Source organism: Mytilus trossulus, chromosome 6 (genome assembly GCF_036588685.1).
Source record: "Mytilus trossulus isolate FHL-02 chromosome 6, PNRI_Mtr1.1.1.hap1, whole genome shotgun sequence".
NCBI lineage: Eukaryota > Metazoa > Mollusca > Bivalvia > Mytilida > Mytilidae > Mytilus > Mytilus trossulus.
Window position 1 is genome coordinate 89,478,692 of NC_086378.1, and position 6,866 is coordinate 89,485,557.

General features: G+C 29.9%; 1 long non-coding RNA gene across 1 annotated transcript; it reads right to left on the reverse strand.

The window, feature by feature from the left end:
* Positions 1-763: 763 nt before the first annotated feature.
* LOC134723865 (uncharacterized) lies at positions 764-2,833 on the reverse strand. Its single transcript, XR_010108202.1, has 3 exons — positions 2,719-2,833; positions 1,633-1,741; positions 764-1,046 (listed from the first exon to the last, which is right to left on the reverse strand). It is a non-coding gene; the product is annotated as an uncharacterized LOC134723865 (long non-coding RNA).
* Positions 2,834-6,866: the final 4,033 nt, after the last annotated feature.

The window sequence follows — 6,866 nt, forward strand, 5'->3', positions numbered from 1 at the left end:
TTCAAAATTAATAAATCGACAGAGAAAAAAACAAAACAAATCCGGGTTACAAACTAAAACTGAGGGAAACGTATCAAATATAAGAGAACTATGACACAACAGAAACACAACACCGAAACATAACACACAGAGACACGAACTTTAATGTAACAATGGCCATTTTCCTGACTTGGAACAGAGCATTTTATGAAAAAATGCTGGGTTGAACCTGGATTTGTGGCATGGCAAACCTCCCGCTTTAATGGCAGTGCTAATTATATCATTAAAATTACAGCATTACACGACAGGGTTACAATTAATAAACAGATAAATGGGAGAAAACACAGGACAGAGAAACAAACGAATAATAGCCATATAAAGGTAACATGTTACAAAAATATTTTTTTTAGACCAGACGCGCGCAACGTCAACACAAAACTATGCTCAGATGTAAAGAGTTGGAAAGCCATAGCAACAACCAAGCTGAAGATCGCCGAGGACCTAAAGTTACAAAAAGTTGTGACGTCAGAGTTATCCGCCTGGGACAAAGCATGATTGGATGTAATTCAAGATTAGATTTGAATGACTCATCTAACTTATTTTAATGTCATTGATAATTATAATACTAATTAATATTTAATAGAAGTATTAATCAGATAATTAATTGAATTATCTAGCTTTGTGGTTGTTTCTTATGATCAAACCGCAAACCAAATATATAGTGTAAATTTCGTTGATCCAGAATTAAATCTACAAAATGAACTGGATAAGTAGTTATCCCCCAATACAACACAATAATACAACAGAAAAAATACGATTTACAACTACAAACGTTAAAACATTTGAAAAAATCTGATGGCAACAGCAAACACAACATCAAAACCCAATAAATTAGTTTTGGATGGATAAGTACCGTGCCACGTCTTCAAGCAATACAAATTAACACTCAGAAAAACAGTCACATTCGGGAATAAGTCAAACTCACTTCTGTCCAATTCGTGATTCTGTCATCTCAATGTTGTTAAGAATAACATGGACATTCACGGTGACAAGCTAAAATACCATGGCTGAAACAACAATTTAAATATATGATTAACTAATTTTGAAGTGTGTCTCGTTCTTGTCAACATACCTGTAAATATGTCTTGAAATAAACGCTGTTTATTATTAAAACATAGTACATATTTAGCTTTAAATGAGTCTTTGACAAATCCTGCAAATATATCTTGAAATAAACGCTGTTTATTTTTAAAACATAGTACATATTTAGCTTTAAATGATTCTTTGACAAATCCGTTCGTCTCAACAATAATATAACACTTTACTTTTTAACAATATAATACGAAGATGATGTTATTAGACGTTGAAATGATAATGAAATATTTTTGTAATTGAGTGTATACTGCAACATGTGTACAAACAGACCTGTAATTTAAGAAATGACTCAATAGCTATATGTTAGTGTTAGGATGAGTCAGCCTATGAAAAGACTTTATTAAACTGTAAATATATCAGGTTTTACATGTTTTTTTTTTCTTTCCGAAATTGATAAGCAGTGTATTGAATGGGCATATCATCTTTCTTTGGATTTGTAACGCTATAAATCCTATATTATGTAAGTGATGAATTGTTCGTTTTGTAAAGTTTACTTACTTGCAACTGAGATCACATAAATTACTGAAAGTATGACCAGTTGTGGAACAAACTGGGTCGTGATGCGCTGGACAAGCACAATTCGCAGTATGATCAGAATACACACTATCTAAAATGATAAATTTGAAATTCTTCTTAAAAAAACATGACATTCGTTTTCTCTTGCAGTGAATTGGGGAGCTTTTCTAGATTATTTTAAAAAAGGTTTTTGTTGAAATTTATTTTTACAAAAGACTGTACTTGTATCTAAGATCTGTGTGGCTATCGCTACTTGAAATATAAGGTCAATTCTATCGGTTTGACATGACAAACCTTCCGGTAGGAGAGACATTATAAAATTCTTTTAACACATTTGTGTGTCCAATAAATAAACTTATCATATATACCAGGACTATATTTAACATATACGCCAAACGTGCGTTTCGTCTACAAAAGACTCATCAATGACGCTCGAATCCAAAAAGGTTAATGCACTTTTCTTGATTAACCTCCATCGACCAGAAACTTGAAAAAAATAATTATTTTCACAAATAACAAATTTTTTTTACATACTAATTTTAAATAGTTCTTTTACTAAAATATGTTCACGTTTACATAAAAAATCAACACGTGTTATGTACTGTGTCACTAACAAATTAAAGAACGTTAGATCGACGTTTCCTGAATAGGAGAAAACAATATGGTCGAATGACTTGAATCATCAATACCCTTCATTAGATGCCTGTAACCTATCGATGTCACTACAAAATTCTATTGTGTGGGGAATACGCTGCGAAAATACAGTTTCTTTTACTTGATATAGTTTGCCAAATGAATAACGTAACACATCTTATTGAAGAAAAACAGAAAAATTATTTATTCCGACTTGCTTTTTCAGATTTCTTCCTCGTTGTACTTCTAATCTTTTTATTAATATTTTTGAATTTCTCACCACTGATTATACCGTAACCATGGTAACATTATCATTGTATTTCTATAATTGTCTTCGTTTTATCAATTCCAACATTATTTTCATATAAAAAAAATTCGATGAGGATATGCAAAAGGAGCAAAGGGTTGACCAAGTAGATTATCTAGCAATATTACCTATTGTTGAAAACAGCATAAAGACAATCAGCATCAGATTCTTCATCGTACTTCTTGAGTAAAACACAGTTATTCCTTTTACAACAAAAATACTGAAGTGATAGCCATTTATGACATATGAAATAAAAATTAATAATAATAATAAAAATAATAATAATAATAATAATAATAATATAGCGTTATTGCATGAATATTGTCCCGAGTAGAATTATATATTGCACGACATTGCGAGTGCAATATATATTCTACGAGGGACAATATTCCTCAATATTCATGCAATAACCCTTTTATTGTATAGCAATATAATATTTGAAAGTAAAAATTGTTTTAAACTAAGATTTTACTTTAATGACGTCATCAATTTTGAAGATTTATTGCAGTAATGCAATATTAGAATTTATTGCACGCTACCTTTTTGTTACGTTCTGTTGAAAATATAACATTGCTATACAACAATAATATAATAATAATGATGATAATAATGATAGTAATATAGGGTTATTGCATGAATATTGGGGAATATCGTCCCGAGTAGAACTTTATTTTGCACGAGCTTGCGAGTGCAATATATGTTCTACGAGGGACAATATTCCCCAATATTCAAGCAATTACCATTTTATTGTATAGCATAATAATAATAATAATAATAATAAAAATAATTATAATAATAATAAAAATAATAATAATAATAAAAATAATAATAATAATATTATTATAATAATAATTATAATAATAATAATGATATTATTATAATAATAATAATAATAATAATAATAATATATATAAAAAAAAATAATAATAATAATAAAGTTATAATAATGATGATGATGATATTTCTTAACAATTTTGTCGCCAAGGTAGAGGGATTCTTTCGAATGCTACAAACATTAATTTCATTCTTTTTTCAGTAATTAACTTTTTTAACATTGTTTTAAATTCAATCAAGCAAATAGAAATGTTTAAAGGCATCCGATACAGAAACAGGGGAGGTTATAACGTTCATAACGTGAAATGTTATTTTTGCGACGTCGAACTGTGACATATTGGATTAAAATACATTTCGGACTGTTTTTAATGATTTGAACTGATTTAAATTGAGTACAATGTACCTACACTCGTCTTTTTTTTAAAATGTCATTAGGTTTGATACCGTTTAAAGACTATTTGTACTTATATAAAGTCAAACATAATTCAGACGGACAAGTATATATAAGAATAAACAAAATCTGAAATGGTCTTTTCAAAAACTTAATCGCTCCATAAACTAAAAATTCGGATCAAGATAAGATTTGAGAAATACATATAACGCCATAACTAAATTAAAACGCGTGTGATTAAAAAAGAAGAACAAAGACAAACCTGTCATAAAGAAAAAGGCAAGAAATCATAAGCAAAGTCTTTGATAATTCTATTTTTTCTTTTCATTCTTAAACACTTTATGTTTGTAAGAAGATGGTACATTATATATATATAAAAGGATGTTGTATAATTGCTATCAAAACAACTCTCAATACACCAAATGAAACAGATGTTAACAACTATAGGCCACCGTACGTTCGTCAACAATGAGCAAAATTAATACTGCATAGTCAGCAACAAAAGGCCCCAAAATGTTCAATGTTAAACGTTCTGTTGTTCGTTCTGCATACATTTACCGACATGTTATATATATTGTACGTAAAGACTTACCTTTGAGGTGAAAATGAAGTTTCTGTTTGACAATGAAGCATCAACTTATTTATATACAGGAATGAATGCAAATTATAATGAAAATTAACAACAAAAGTCTGATAACTAAGGAAGTTTAACTTACAACTAATATTAGCTTAGCATTAGTCAAATATGCATTTATTAGTACATAACAAACAGATTATAAAGGAAAACAGAAAAATGAAAAATGTTTCTGATTTTATTTTCCGGAATATCACTACTGCTATGTTCCATGAACGATTGTAAGGAAGTTCGTTGTAATTAAAACTGAAAATTTACAATAATTTAAAACTTCGCTAAATGGGAGAAACACCTTGTAAATGTCTAGAGCACATCTAAATATATATATATATATATATAATAATAGAGAGAACGGTTATGACCATAAGAATGAATAATCGAACTAAATAATAAGTTTGTCGAAACGATTTGGCTTTGAATATTGAATACGGTATTTATCAAAAAGTAAAGCATTTCTAGACGTTATTAAGATGGAATCCATCTCTGTGAGCCCCACTGCTAATAACAGACAGACCTGTGACCTAGAAAGTTGTACATACGTTTTGGTCATATCCTGTAGTATTGGTTAATATACATGTCAAGTATAAACGTTCAAAGCATAACATGTATGAAAATATACAACGGACATGATCTGCACCATAGGACATGATGGCGTGAACCAAAACCAAAGTTTTGACATTGACATTTGAATACGGAAGTTGAACAAACAATATGACACACTTTCTAGTGTTGGATACTACAAAGGTCAAGTATAAAGAAAGGAATTTCAAGGTTCTGCGGACACAATTTGTTACAGAAGAACGAACAGACGGATAGAGACGGACATACAGGTTACCATAGAGCAACCCGCCTGGCGAAGCTCTTATGATGAATCAAACAATGGAATCAGTTTAAGGTCAAGTTACAGTAAATGGGCTATGTCACAGATTTCAGTAAAATTTGGCATACAACTCTGGCTCGATGAACTACAACTGAAAATCGAAATAATAATGCATTTATCTCAATTATCATTTGAAATATAACTGATTGAATTCTTACAAAATGGGTGAACATTTGTATAGAAAGCACATAAAATCGTCGAAAACCCTTCTAAAATTTGTCTTAAAATCGCCAAATCTCTAATTCTACTTCATAGATTTTTCTTAAAAAACTAAATGTTGTTGATACATAAATTTCCGTTATAATGATGCAAATTAAAGATAGGGTCTTCGACTTGTTTTTTACAGTATTCATCATTCAAAGTTGCGTTCTGTGTGAACAAATAAAAAAAAAACGTCGAAATAATCGTAACGTTATCGCGGTGCAGGCCGTAAAACGTTGATTTTTGACGTTTTTCACTACCAACAAGGTAACAAATTGATTATTAAACAAAAAATGAAGTCGGTGACCCTATGAATATTTTATATCATTAAAACAGAAATTTATGTGTCAGCTATATATATTTTTTTAAGAAAAATCTATGGAGTAGAATTTGAGATTTCGCGATTTTAAGACAAACTTTAGAAGGTTTTTCGCCGATTTTATGTGCTTTCTATACAAATATTCACCCATATTAAAAGAAAACAATCTGCATTTTTTCAGATAATAAAAGAGATAAATGTATTATATTTTCGATTCTCAGTTGTAGTTCAACGAGCCAAGGTTGTATGCAAATTTTTAGCAAAATCTGCGACATAGCCCATTTACTGTTCCTTGACCTTAATCTTTCTATCACACTTACAGACGGTATCTATAAAAGTGTCTTATAACCGTGGTAGTGACATAATCCCATATAAGTAAGATGGTTCGTATGTATATTTCATAGCCGATAGAATCAAAGTGCTTCACGTTTGGTTTTTGTAATCCCTGACCTATTTATTCTTAGAGCAAACAGCGTTTATCGAGTATTGAATAAACAATTGTGAGAGTCACAAATGAAGGTTCTGATAAAATTGCCTCATTTCCAGAAACGCTTTGTTTGATCAGGTTCCACACAGTTAAAAATAAAGGCAACAGTAGTATACCGCTGTTCGAAATTCATAAATCGATAGTGAAAAAAACGAACCCGGGTAAGAAACTAAAACTGAGGAAAACACATCAAATATAAGAGAAGAACCACGACACAACAGAAACACAACAATAAAATGCAACACATAGAAACAAACTATTATATACAAATGTCCTTTTTTTTAAATTTTGTTGGAGCAGTTTCTGCACTAGTACCAAACTCTTGTATATAGAGTTCACAACAAAACAGTAAAAGAGCTTAATTTATTGTTTGTATGCTATGATAGTTTATACGTACTTAAATGTATACTTTGATGGTATAGAAAAACTTAAATATTTGAATCTTTCACCACAAAAAGATGATGGATATACAAAAAAAGAATGTATTCAATGGACATTATTTGTCCTTATAAAAGGCATTCACTATTCGA